General features: G+C 47.0%; 1 protein-coding gene across 4 annotated transcripts in view; it reads right to left on the bottom strand.

Annotated features, from left to right (window-relative positions):
- Window positions 1-12,528, bottom strand: part of APBA2 (amyloid beta precursor protein binding family A member 2) — a 322,283-nt gene that overhangs the window by 287,600 nt on the left and 22,155 nt on the right. For 2 of the 4 annotated variants that reach the window (XM_034784914.1, XM_034784920.1), the window contains exon 1: window positions 53-151. The exons of 1 other annotated variant lie outside the window; for it this stretch is intronic. The gene's annotated coding sequence lies outside the window, so the exon portion shown is untranslated. Of the gene's footprint in view, window positions 1-52; window positions 152-849; window positions 931-12,528 lie in introns of those variants that run through there. One more of the 4 variants, XM_034784917.1, reaches the window with a different exon arrangement.

Genomic DNA, 12,528 nt, shown 5'->3' with positions numbered 1-12,528 from the left:
AGCGCCAGTGCAGGGCTGGCTGCCGGGGTGTTACCTCCTCACCCCCGCTTACCTGGGTTGGGACTATGCCGCCCCTTCGCCGCCACTCCTGCTCCCCACAGACCGACCGGGACCAGCCGCACCAGCTCTTTTGTGTGACTGCTTCAGAGGAGAGCCACACACGGAGACTACTAATGAACCCGGGAAGCTGAATAGCAGCAGATACCGCCTCCTCCCCAGCCGCCCCGGACTCTGCATGGCGCATAACCAAAGCTTCCAGGCGTTTGAGGAAGGGAAGCCCAGTCCGCTTTTGGGGTCTGAGAGGCCTCAGCAAGCTGTCCCCACTCATTAACATGATTACCCTCTCCCCTATTCCCTGGCCCTCCTACAGTCAGCAGCAGAGAAAGAATCAGGACAAACAGGACTTTCCTAATATGACCTTCCCCAGGTTCTCTATGATATTAACTGGAGATGGCCTCAAGCCCCAAAAATCAGATCTGGGTCAGAGTTCAGATTATTACCCTTCCTTCCCCTTTCCCAATAAAGTTTGGGAGTGTTTGACTGTGGGGTTTTGGTACTGATCAGGGCCAGCTCCAGGCACGAGCTTAACAAGCAGATGCTTGGGGTGGCCAAGGGAGAGGGGCGGCACCTGCGGCAATTTGGGGGCGGCGGGTCCCTCACTCCCTCTAGGAGCGAAGGACCTGCCGCTGAACTGCCACCGCCGATCGCGGCTTTTTTTTTTTTTTTCCCAATTGCCGCTGCCGATCGCTTTTTTTTTGCTTGGGGCAGCAGAAATGCTGGAGCCAGCCCTGGTACAGATGTACCTCTACTATAAAGATATCCCATCTCTAGCTGAGCAAAACAAAATACCTTTTTTTGATATTTCATTTGACGTACAGATACTCTCCATTGCCAATGGATATAGTTGATGACGTATTTTCTCTGTATGGTAGACAAATAGCTAGAAAATGGGTGAAAAGAATCAATTGGATAATTTGCTTTAAAATATTGGGAAGTTAGATACATTATTCAACAAATTTTGGATTAGCTCGAATCCCACAGTCCCCTCCTCAGGTCAGGAGGTTCATACCTGCCTACAAATGGTGAAGTCTGAGAGCTTCACATCAGCTTCCAATAAGTTTTCTCTGCACTGTTTCAAAACAAATCAGACATACAATACTTTTTTATATTAAAAAATTCAGAAGACCACCAATTGGTAAAGCAAGGGATACTCTAAGGCTGGGAGTCACGTACTGTCTTTTGGGCCATGTTTGGCTCTTTGGGTCCAGGTCTAGGTTCTGCTGTAGCTCTTTTACAATGGTACGACTTTAGGGTTGCCAGGTATCTGGTTGAAAAGGGAACCTGGCAGTATTTGGTCAGCACTGCTAACTGGACACTAAAAGTCTGGTTACCAGAGTAACCACAATCAGCCTCCCCACCGAGAGGACAGGAAGACCAGAGCCTCAGCGGCATCTACAGGGGGCCTTTCATAGGCCGAGGAGGTGGCTCTGGTTGAGGAGGCGGCTAGCCCAGGGTTGGGGAAGGGGAGCGCCTGCAGGTTCACAGCGGCACTGCGAGCAGAGCAGGCGACGGGAGGGCAAGCTTCCCGAGCATGCCGGAGAGACCACGGGAAGGAAGGAGGCAGTCCACTACCCATTGGGCGCAGATGTTGGGAGAGGAGCATTTTGGAGAGCAGCCCCTGGCCCTACTCTGCTCACCTGCTCCTGGTAGCAGAGGGGCCCGGACTCAGTGCACTGCGCCACGCGTGGTCTCTTCCCCTGAAGGGCCAGCCTGAGCTGGGCTGCTAGTCCTGGCTCCATACATGGCACGATAACCACCCAGATAGTAGCCTGTCCACCCCCCGGCAGTGCTCCTTGGGAACTCGGTCACCTGCTCACTCCGAGTGGCAGAAGTTGGCAGGCTCTAGTGCTTTGCAACCAGCCCACCCCAGGAGTGTCGGGCAGGCGGGACATAGCTCCCCAGCAGGAACAGGGGTATCCAATTTTCAGAAATTGGAAAGTTGGCAACCCTATGACTACTTGGGAATTCCCCAGCATAAAGGAACTCACTAAGAGGAATAGTACCAGTAGAACAGCTCTAAATTACACAGCTCAAATAAGGAGCATGATCTATAACTATTAACAGTTGCCTCACCCCTCCCAATGGGCTGTTGCAGCAGAATAAGTTAGAGCAACCTGAGGGCTGCTCTAGCTTCTGCGAGGGAACAGACTAGTCCCCACCCAGGTCCAGATTCTTGATGATCAAAGATAACATACAAGTGCCTTGCCACACCTATTTCTCCCTCCCACCACCAGCTATGCCAAGGTTCAGTTAATCCAAGGCTCAGAATCAGTTTTTTCCCTCTGTTCAGCATCACTTTCACAGCTGTAATATCTCTGCCTATGGCACCTTGAGCACCCATCATTGAAAGTGGCAGGTGTTAATGTTGCCTACCCTTCCCCCACCACCCACTATTCCCTCTCTCTCTCTCTCTCTCTCTCTCTCTAGCAGTGGGAAAGGGAGGGCAAGATGGGAACTGACACTCTGACAGCAACCTATTTTTTCAAGGAAATGTACTGAACAAGGCTTATTTTTAAGGGACAGCATGCCTCACAATGTTTTATTCACAATTCAAGAGTCACATTTGCATTACAGTATATGATTTTTTGCAGGTTTCTTACATCAACTAATTCTTAGTATCACTATATTGGGTGCTGGCTAGATGACATTCAAAATGCAAAATAGGTGGTCACCCTAGGTACCACTCTTGTTTGGGGTGCTACAAAACATAAGGCCCTGTCTACACTGGCAAGTTTCTGTGCAGTAAAGCAGCTTTCTGCGCTGTAACTCCCAAGGTGTGCACACTGCCAAGCCACTTAATGCGCAGAAACTGCGCAGTTGTAGCGCTGTAAAAAAAAAAACAGCCCAACGAGAGGCGTACAGCTTTCTGCGCCGGAGCTACACCCTGGTCGATTACCGCACTGCGGTTGGCCTCTAGGAGGTGTCCCACAATGCCAGTTCTTGCCTCTCTGGTCATCAGTTTGAACTCTACTACCCTGCCCTCAGATGACCAACCGTCATCACCACTCTGAGCTGCTGGACCTCATCAGCATTTTGGGAGAGGAGGCTGTCCAGTCCCAGCTGCGCTCCAGCCGTAGGAATTATGATACCTATGAACAGATTTCACGATGCATGACAGAAAGAGGCCACGACCGGGACACACTGCAGTGCAGGGTCAAAGTGAAGAAGCTGTGGAATGCCTACCACAAGGTGAGGGAGGCACCCTTGAGCTGCCGATTCTACAAAGAGCTGAATGCGATACTTGATGGCGATCCCACCTCCACTGCGAAGACCACTGTGGATACCTTGGTAGCTCGCATGCCAGTCAAAGTAGACCAAGCCAGGAGGAGGAAATCTTGGATGAGTATGTGGCAGGGGAGAGGGACCCAAAGGCAGAGGATGACTTGGAGGTCAGAGATGCATGCAGCCAGGAGCTCTTTTCTATCCCAGAGGAGGCTAGCCAATCACAACTGTCGGATGTTGGCAAAGCGCAAACAGATGAGGAGCCCCCTGGCAAGTGGATTTGATTTTGGGAATCGCTGAAGCGAGTTGTTAGGGGAAGGAGAGTTACAGCAAGCAGGCTTGTCTCCCACCACATGCCTAGTCTGATAAGTGGAATAGGCTGTTGATTGACTCCCTCACTTCACAGGAATCTCCCTCAGAGATCTCCAGGAAACTCTTATGGAGATACTGGACAATCCACTGCCGCAGGTTCTTCGGCAGAGCTGCTTTGTTTCTTGCCCCATTAACGGTAACTTTCCCGTGCCACTGTGCCATCACGGGAGGTGGAGGACCATTGCTGCACACCATCTTGGAGAAGACCCTCCCTTGAGTCACTGCTGAGGGTCAGCAGCAAGATATCTTCCATAAATGATCACATCCTGTGGAAAGAGTGGGGACAGGAATGATTATCAGCCCCCTCACCCCCACCCCCAGTGCTGGCTCTCCCCAAGAGCCACATGCCCAGTGTACAGCAGGGTCCAGGAAGAATGATTTACCCTCTGTGGCTACTCACCATTTTGGGGGTCTTGTGGCTCATGTGTGCTTGCCTGGGATCAGCTAGTTAGTGACAGGTGCGGGAATACTGGCTGTGTTTTAAATGGCTGAATCAGTCTTGTGTGTGTTGCAAACAATACTGCTTCTGTAAAATGTTGTGTTTAAACTTCACAGAGATGACCTTGGGAGCCCAACCTCCCTCTTTGTTATCGGTGGCTGAATAGCTACGCAGAATTAGAAAGCGGCCAAGAAGAACTAAGGAGGACTTTCTGCATGATGTTATGATGCACTCCGCCGCCGAGAAACAGGAATTGAAGGAGTGGCAGGACAGCGAGAAGAGAGACTGAAAGGAGAACGCAACACGCCAGAATGAAACCACAGAGTGGCTCTTAAAGGTTACGGAGCGCCAAGGAGACACACTCCTGGTGATACTAACTCTTCAAACTGAGCAGCTCTGCACCCACCTTCCCCTGCAGACGCTGTTGCAAAACTCTTTCCCATGCTCCCCCCAGACACTGCCAATACACTGTTATCAACTTCCTGGGTCCAGTCTATACCTGCAGCATTCCACTCCTCCCCCATCAGTCCCCCATCACTGCGGACTCCCACTACTCACTGCACTCAACACCCATCCCTCTGCAGTTTGGCCCTGCTGAAGCACAGTACCCGCTGCATTGTACTCCAAAGGAGAAAGATGGATATGATCCCTGGACATACACAAATCTTTAGCCATCCCGGGACCCTCCCTTCCTCCATCCCCCTCCCTGCTGGTGGTTTTTTTTTTTTTGGTTTGACTCTCTCCTCCAGTTGTTGTTTTTTAATAAAAGAATTTGCTTTCAAACCAACACATCTTTATTCTATTAATTAAAAGCAAAAAGAGCCCTGCAAAGCAAAATACAATTATGTTAAACATATATATTGAATCATCTGCACCAATCATCTCCTAGCATTACAAGCACTGCACTCCTGAGCATAGCAACAAATAGTCGCTTTCGGCTTCAAATTGCTGCCTCAAGGCATCCCTGATCCTTATGGCCCCATGCTGCGCCCCTCTAGTAGCCCTGGTCTCTGGCTGTTCAGCCTCAGCCTCCAAGCACTGAGCCTCTGCGGTCCAGGCCTGAGTGAAGCTTTCACCCTTCCCTTCACAAATATTATGGCGTGTATAGCTCGCAACTATAAGCATAGGAATATTGTCATTGGCTAGGTCCAGCTTCCCCTAGAGACAACGCCAGCAGGCTTTTAAATGGCCAAAAGCACACTCAACAGTCATTCTGCACTTGCTTAGCCTGTTGTTGAACTGCTCCTTGCTGCAGTCAAATTGCCCCATGTATGGCTTCATAAACCACGGCATTAAGAGGTAGGCAGGGTCTCCCAGGACCACAATGGGCATTTTGACTTCCCCTACGGTGATCTTCTAATCCGGGAAGAAAGTCTCTGCTTGGAGCTTCCTGAACAGGCCAGTGTTCCGAAAGATGCGTGCATCATGCACCTTTTCAGACCAGCCTGCGTTAATGTCTGTGAAATGCCCATGGTGATCCACAAGTGCCTGGAGAACCACTGAGAAATACACTTTGCGATTAATGTACTCATTGGCTAAGTGGTCTGGTGCCAGAATTGGAATATGCATGCCATCTATCGCCCCTCCGCAGTTAGAGAAGCCCATTTGTGCAAAGCCATCCACAATGTAACGCACATTGCTGAAAGTCATAGTCTTTCAAAGCAGGATGCGATTAATGGCCCTGCACACTTCAGTCAACACGCGTCCAATGGTTGACTTTCCCACTCTGAACTGGTTAGCGACCGATCGGTAGCAGTCTGGAGTAGCCAGCTTCCACAGTGCAATTGCCACATGCTTCTCCAATGGCAGGGCAGCTCTCATTCTCGTGTCCTTGTGCTGCAGGGCTGGGGTGAGCTCATCACACAGTTCCATGAATGTGGCTTTCCTCATCCAAAAGTTCTGCAGTCACAGCTTGTCATCCCAGACGTGCATCACGATTAGGGTGACCAGACAGCAAGTGTGAAAAATCAGGATGGGGTGGAGGGTAATAGGAGCCTATATAAGAAAAAGCCCCAAATATCGGGACTGTCCCTATAAAATCGGGACATCTGGTCACCCGAATCATGATGTGATCCCACCACTCAGTGCTTGTTTCCCAAGCACAAAAGCGGTGTTCCACTGTGGTCAGCACCTCTCTGATGCCAAAAGCAATCTCATGTTGTAGCTACTATGCGTGGCGAGATCAATGTCACAGCCCTCTTGCCTTTGTAGTTTAAGGAATAACTCCACTACCACTTGTAACATGTTGGTCAGAGCGAGCAGCATACTGGTCAATAGTTTGGGATCCATTCCTGCAGCCCGAAGAGGCAGGGCATACAATACACAAACCATTGAAAGATGGCACCAAATGCGGACAGAAGCACAGGGATTGCTGGGATGTGAAGCAATGCATCCCGGGGCACTGGGACAGGCCCCAGGATGCCCCATGACCCCCTCCGCCTTCCCACAACTCTTAGCGGCAGAAGAGAAAGAGGTGCTCTGTGAGATAACTGCCCAGAGTGCACCGCTCCGAATACCGCTGCAAGTGCCGCAAGTGTGAACACACTATTGCGCAGGCAGCTGACAGTGTGAACACACAACCGCGGTTTCCCTTCAGTGCTCTCTGAGCGGCGCTGTAACTCCCGGCGCTGTAACTCTGCCAGTGTAGACATGCTCTAAGACTGGCCCTAACAAAAAGAGAGTAAAAGAGATTGAACATTAGAGCTGGAGACATGGACACAGCTAAGCATAATCTATGGTAGGATCATAGACTGATTATTAGTAGAAGATGGAAGAAATATCAAGTCACCATCTCCCTGGGAGGGCAGGATATAGATCCCCATACAAGATATAGGAATCATAAGATGATTCATTTAATATTAGAAGGCTTCTCATGGTGTACAGTGCCCTGGGAGCTGCAATTTTTTGTGGTGAATGATAAACATACTTGATTTCTCAGGCCTTTTATTAGAAACTATTAGATACTTCTAAGGGCACCCACTGTGTTAGTGATTATTTTGAATACAAAGGCACATCTGGGAAGCAATTGTGACAGAAGGTAAGCTAGTGTACATACAAATTGCAGATTTCTAGCTACTCCTCAGATTTGAGTGTGAGGGTGAACATAAATATCTCATGACACCAAGAGTGAAAAGGAATTTTAATGTAGTTGACTTGCATTCCCATCAGCTAGATGTTATGCAGTGTATTATGTGTATTATGTGTCCAACTCAGTTAGGCATGTGGTTTATACTTGTGCATTGTGGTCCACTTGTATCTCATCTGCCAAGCATCTTTGTGCTGTTACTTCATTATATTTTGGTTCTTTCATATATAACATTTTTATGTTTAAAATTGTCCACACTGATGTATACACACAACTTAAAATTTATTTGCAGCTCTGTTGTTTACACATATGGGGGAATAACGTGTGTCATAAACTGAATGAATTGAGTCTTGAAAACTGATTAACTCTATAGAAATAACTCCATTTACATGGAAAGGGCAAACTTCGCTAAAGCAGATTTCTACCAAAAGTAGAAATCAGGGCTTGATGGGGTGGGAACATGAGTGGTCTCTCCTTCAAGTTGCTCCTGCTGTATCATGCTGAATGTGACTTCTCCCTTTAAGACTGTGTTGCTCCAAAAGTGGGGGGAGTTGTGCCCTATTGAAGTTCCCATGAAGTGTTCTTCCTCAGCCTCATACTGGAATTAGTGACTTATCCAGATACTTATTACAGTTTCTTATTAAAATTACATACAAAAGTGAAAGGAAAAAAGGGGGCATATTAACTTGTATATTGATATCCTAATAAGCTAGTTCCCTGCTCTTCTTCAAAGTCTGCAGAACCCTTTCCACATAAGTCCCCTGTGGAGACAAAAGCAGCATTCCCCCTTTGGTGCAGGCCAGGGAAGATACACACAAAAACAGCCCTCCTCTCCCGACGTATGGATTCCATCAGATAATCTGGATCCTGGTTACTGAAAAATTATTTTATGGTAAGCAAACAATTAAGGCTATTTATCCTTTTTTGTAATTTACTGCAAATATGAAGTAGATACAAATCAATAAGCACAACTCATTACAAAAGACATAAGATATCATATTGCCTCTATATAAATCTATGGTACGCCCACATCTTGAATATTGCATGCAGATGTGGTTGCCCCATCTCAAAGAAGAAATATTGGAATTAGAAAAGAGCAAAAAAATGATTAGAGGTATGGAGTGTCTGCCATATGAGGAGAGATTAATAAGACTGGGACTTTTCAGCTTGGAATAAAGATGACTAAGGGGGGATATGATAGAGGTCTATAAAATCATGACTGGTGTGGAAAAAGTAAATAAGGAAGTGTTATTTACTCCTTCTCATAACACAAGAACTAGGGGTCACCAAATGAAATTAATAGGCAGCAGGTTTAAAATAAACAAAAGGAAGTATTTTTTTCACACAACGCACAGTCAACCTGTGGAACTCCTTGCCAGAGGATGTTGTTACACAAATAAATCACTTACATGTTGTATAATGTACAAATGAAGAATGAAAAGCCATTTTCTCTAACTGCATTAATTCTATGCTCTCCAATACATAAGAACATAAGAATGGCCCTACTGGGTCAGACCAAAGGTCCATCTAGCCCAGTATCCTGTTTTCCGAAAGTGGCCAGTTTCAGGTGCCCCAGAGGGAATGAACAGAACAGGTAATCATCAAGTGATCCAACCCCTGTCGCTCATTTCCAGCTTCTGGCAAACAGAGGCTAGGGCCACCATTCCTCCCCATCCTGGCTAATAGCCATTGATGGACCTATCCTCCATGAATTTATCTAGTTCTTTTTTGAATCCTGTTATGGTCTTGGCCTTCATAACATCCTCTTGCAAGGAGTTCCACAGGTTGACTGTGCGTTGTGTGAAGAAATACTTCCTTTTATTTGTTTTAAACCTGCTTTAATCTCTCCTCATACGGAAGCCGTTCCATATCACTAATAATTTTTGTTGCCGTTTTCTGAAATCTGTGTTACAATCCAAGACACAATGAAATTTCGTATGCAAGTGGTATTAATTTTAAAAGAACAGTATCAAAGCTATGACTACATTATAAGCAAATTAAAACTCTTGTGAAGGCCAAGATTGTAACAGGGTTCAAAAAAGAACTAGATAAGTTCATGGAGGATAGGTCCATCAATGGCTATTAGCCATGATGGGCAGGGATGGTGTTCCTAGCCTCTGTTTGCCAGAAGCTGGGAATGGGTGAGAGGGGATGGCACACTTGATGATTACCTGTTCTGTTCATTCCCTCTGGGGCACCTGGCATTGGCCACTGTTGGAAGACAGGATACTGGGCTAGATGGACCTTTGATCTGACCCAGTATGGCTATTCTTATGTTCTTAACCCATTCTATGCAAATGGAGTTTAGCTATTCCTTAAATATTATTTGTGATATTTTCAAAGCATAACAGTTAAAAGGTTACTTTAAAAAGTAGTGTTACAGCTAGAAATCCAGTAAGTCATTTTATCCCCTAAAAATATACATAAGCAAGTGTGTACATTGTAATGTGTAAGAAATATTACTCCCACTCAACCACGCACAAACTGCCCTACATTCTTTCCAATATTTGTGTTAAAGTATCTGCAATGCCCTGCATATTAATAATTCTAGACTACAGGTGCCAGCGTCATTCTGCAGCTATTACAGGAGGATTTAATCCCAGGAGGCAATATCTTTCCTGTCCACAGTAGGATAAATTCTAGTCTCATAAATCCGTAAGCCTGTTGCAAAATCTATCACCTCTTAAAGGTATTTTCAAATCCTAGCAGGCTGAAGACCTTTGGTTTAAAATAAAATTTGAATGTCAGGTCAATTCATATAGATATATGTCATCTTTATATAAAAATGAATGGGAACTAACAGAATCTTATAACCCACATGACTCTATGCTCCTGTTTGAAACCTTAAACATAGTAGAGCCTACTATACATATCATGCTAAGCAGTGTCTACATTACCATTTTAGGATATTTCATCTGTGCAGGAAACAGTTTTTATCAGTTGGCTAACATGAATATCATATTAGCAAAACAATCAAGTGTGTGCCGAGTGTTGGTTAATTTTAAATTCTTTCTATTTTACTGTTCACTGAATGAGTGATGTGTTTCTCTCTGGCAAATCAAGGGCCAGATCACTACAGGAAGAACTCTCAGCAAGGATCCCCTCACACAGTTCCTCACCATTGTTGCTTTGTGGGGCAAAATTCAACTCCCTCTCCCCCCAGGGAATAACTGAGAGTCTACTCCCAAACCTACAGAAACCCTGTGAGGGAAGGTCCATCTGTGCAGTGGCTGTGACAATATACCCCTGAGTTCACATCCTACACACCGTTGTAATAATTTTTGTACAAGGCATGTTTTGTGAGGTAGCATTTTACAAACTCAATTGGCTGATCGATATCACGGCAAAATGCACATAGCAGCATTACATGTGACGTTATAAGCTGAAATCGCGACTAGAAGCATGTTTTTCAGATAAGTCTGGGGAGCTGCCAAACCAGTTCCTGAGCAACAAAAGGCAAGCTGATGCCTCAGCCAGGTGTAAACAAAGCTGATGGACAATTGCCTGCTAAGTGGACGTTCTTTGGCAAGAAAGGGGGCAGGGGCAAAAATCTACACCTCACCAAAGAAACAGCATGCAGTTCCCTTCCACACACACTGCCTGTCACCTGGCTCCCAGCTGGAAAGGGGAGACAGGACTATAAAAAGAAGGGAAAGACACCCCTCTCTCTTTCTTCCTGCCCATCGCATTCACTACATCTGAAGAGTTAAAAGCAGCTGTTGGACTCTGGGGGAGGGGCCCTGACCTAAAGAGTTTGGTCAGTAAGACTGCTGAAAACATGTGGTGAGAAAACTTTGCTTTGAATCTAATATAGTTTGTTAAGCTAGGCACCAGTAAGTGTTTTATCTTTCTTTTCCTTATAACCATTTCTGACTTTTACGCCTCATTACTGATAGTCACTTAAAATCTCTCTCTGCAGTTAATACATTTGTTTTACTGTTTTATTTAATCCAGTGTGTTCAAGTTGAAGTGTCTAGATACCCTAAATGGAGCTATGTCTACACTACGAGAGTATTTTGATTGTACTTAAATCGAATATGTGGAATTGATATTACAAAGTCAAACGTGTGTATCCACACTAAGGACAGTAATTCGACTTTGTAAGTCCACACTAACGGGGCAAGCGTCGACATTGGAAGCGGTGCACTGTGGGCACCTATCCCACAGTTCCCGCAGTCCCCGCTGCCCATTGGAATTCTGGGTCGAGCCCCCAGTGCCTGCTGGGAAAAAAATGTGGTGAGGGTGGTTTTGGGTAACTATCATCATCCAACCGTCACTCCCGCCCGCCCTCCCTCCCTGAAAGCGCCGGCGGGCAATCAGTTCGCGCACTTTTCTGGTGAGTGACAGCGTGGATGCCACAACACTGCGAGCATGGAGCCCGCTGCGACCATCGCTGCAGTTATGGCCATTGTCAACACCTTGCAGCTTATCATCCACCTTTTCCAGAGGCAGATGCTGAGAAATCGGGAGAGGAGGCTACGGCAGCGCGCTGAGGACATGAAGTCTGAGAGTGGCACAGACCTCTCGCAAAGCACGGGATCCCGCGCAGTGAACATCATGGTCACAATGGGTCATGTTGATGCTGTGGAACGGTGATTCTGAGCCCGGGAAACAAGCACGGACTGGTGGGACCGCATAGTGCTGCAGGTCTGGGATGAATCACAGTGGCTGCGAAACTTTCGTATGCGGAAGGGAATTTTCCTTGAACTTTGTGAGTTGCTGTCCTCTGCCCTGAAGCGCAAGGACACCCAGATGCGAGCAGCCCTGACTGTCCAGAAGCGAGTGGCCATAGCCCTCTGGAAGCTTGCAACACCAGACAGCTACCGGTCAGTCGCGAATCACTTTGGCGTCGGGTGATTAAGGCTGGTAAGAGGCAAGGTGTGGCTGTCTGGCTGCAGCACACCTCTACGTAGTTGGGAGTGTCCTACATGCTGGAGGTTGTTTGAGAGCAGTCCAAGCTGGAGATTACAGCACCAAGGCATTGTAAAGGGCATCTCAGGTTGCAGGACAGAGGTGACACAGCTACTCATTCATCTGGATTGTACCCTGGTATGTCAGAGTGACCCAGTCCCTCTGCACCAGCCTTGTAGCTTCCCCAGACTCCCTGTCAAGGGGGTTCTGTTGAAGACAATGCACAGCCCCCAAAGCCATATTCTCTGCTTCAGGGGGGGGCAGAAGGAGTATGGTATGTTCCCTGGCCCATCTACAACTGCCCCAGGCCATTCATTCACCTTCTTCCATGGAATCCACACATATGGAGCACCCTCTGTGTTCCAGAGAGTGAACCTTCTGTGCACAGATCAGGACAGGATACTCCAGGCCCCATTCAGCACTAATGCTCTATGTATCC

The sequence above is a fragment of the Trachemys scripta genome, chromosome 10 (assembly GCF_013100865.1).
Source record: "Trachemys scripta elegans isolate TJP31775 chromosome 10, CAS_Tse_1.0, whole genome shotgun sequence".
NCBI lineage: Eukaryota > Metazoa > Chordata > Testudines > Emydidae > Trachemys > Trachemys scripta.
The sequence above is the reverse complement of the archived record's forward strand: the minus strand, read 5'-3'. Positions and strand labels throughout refer to the sequence as shown.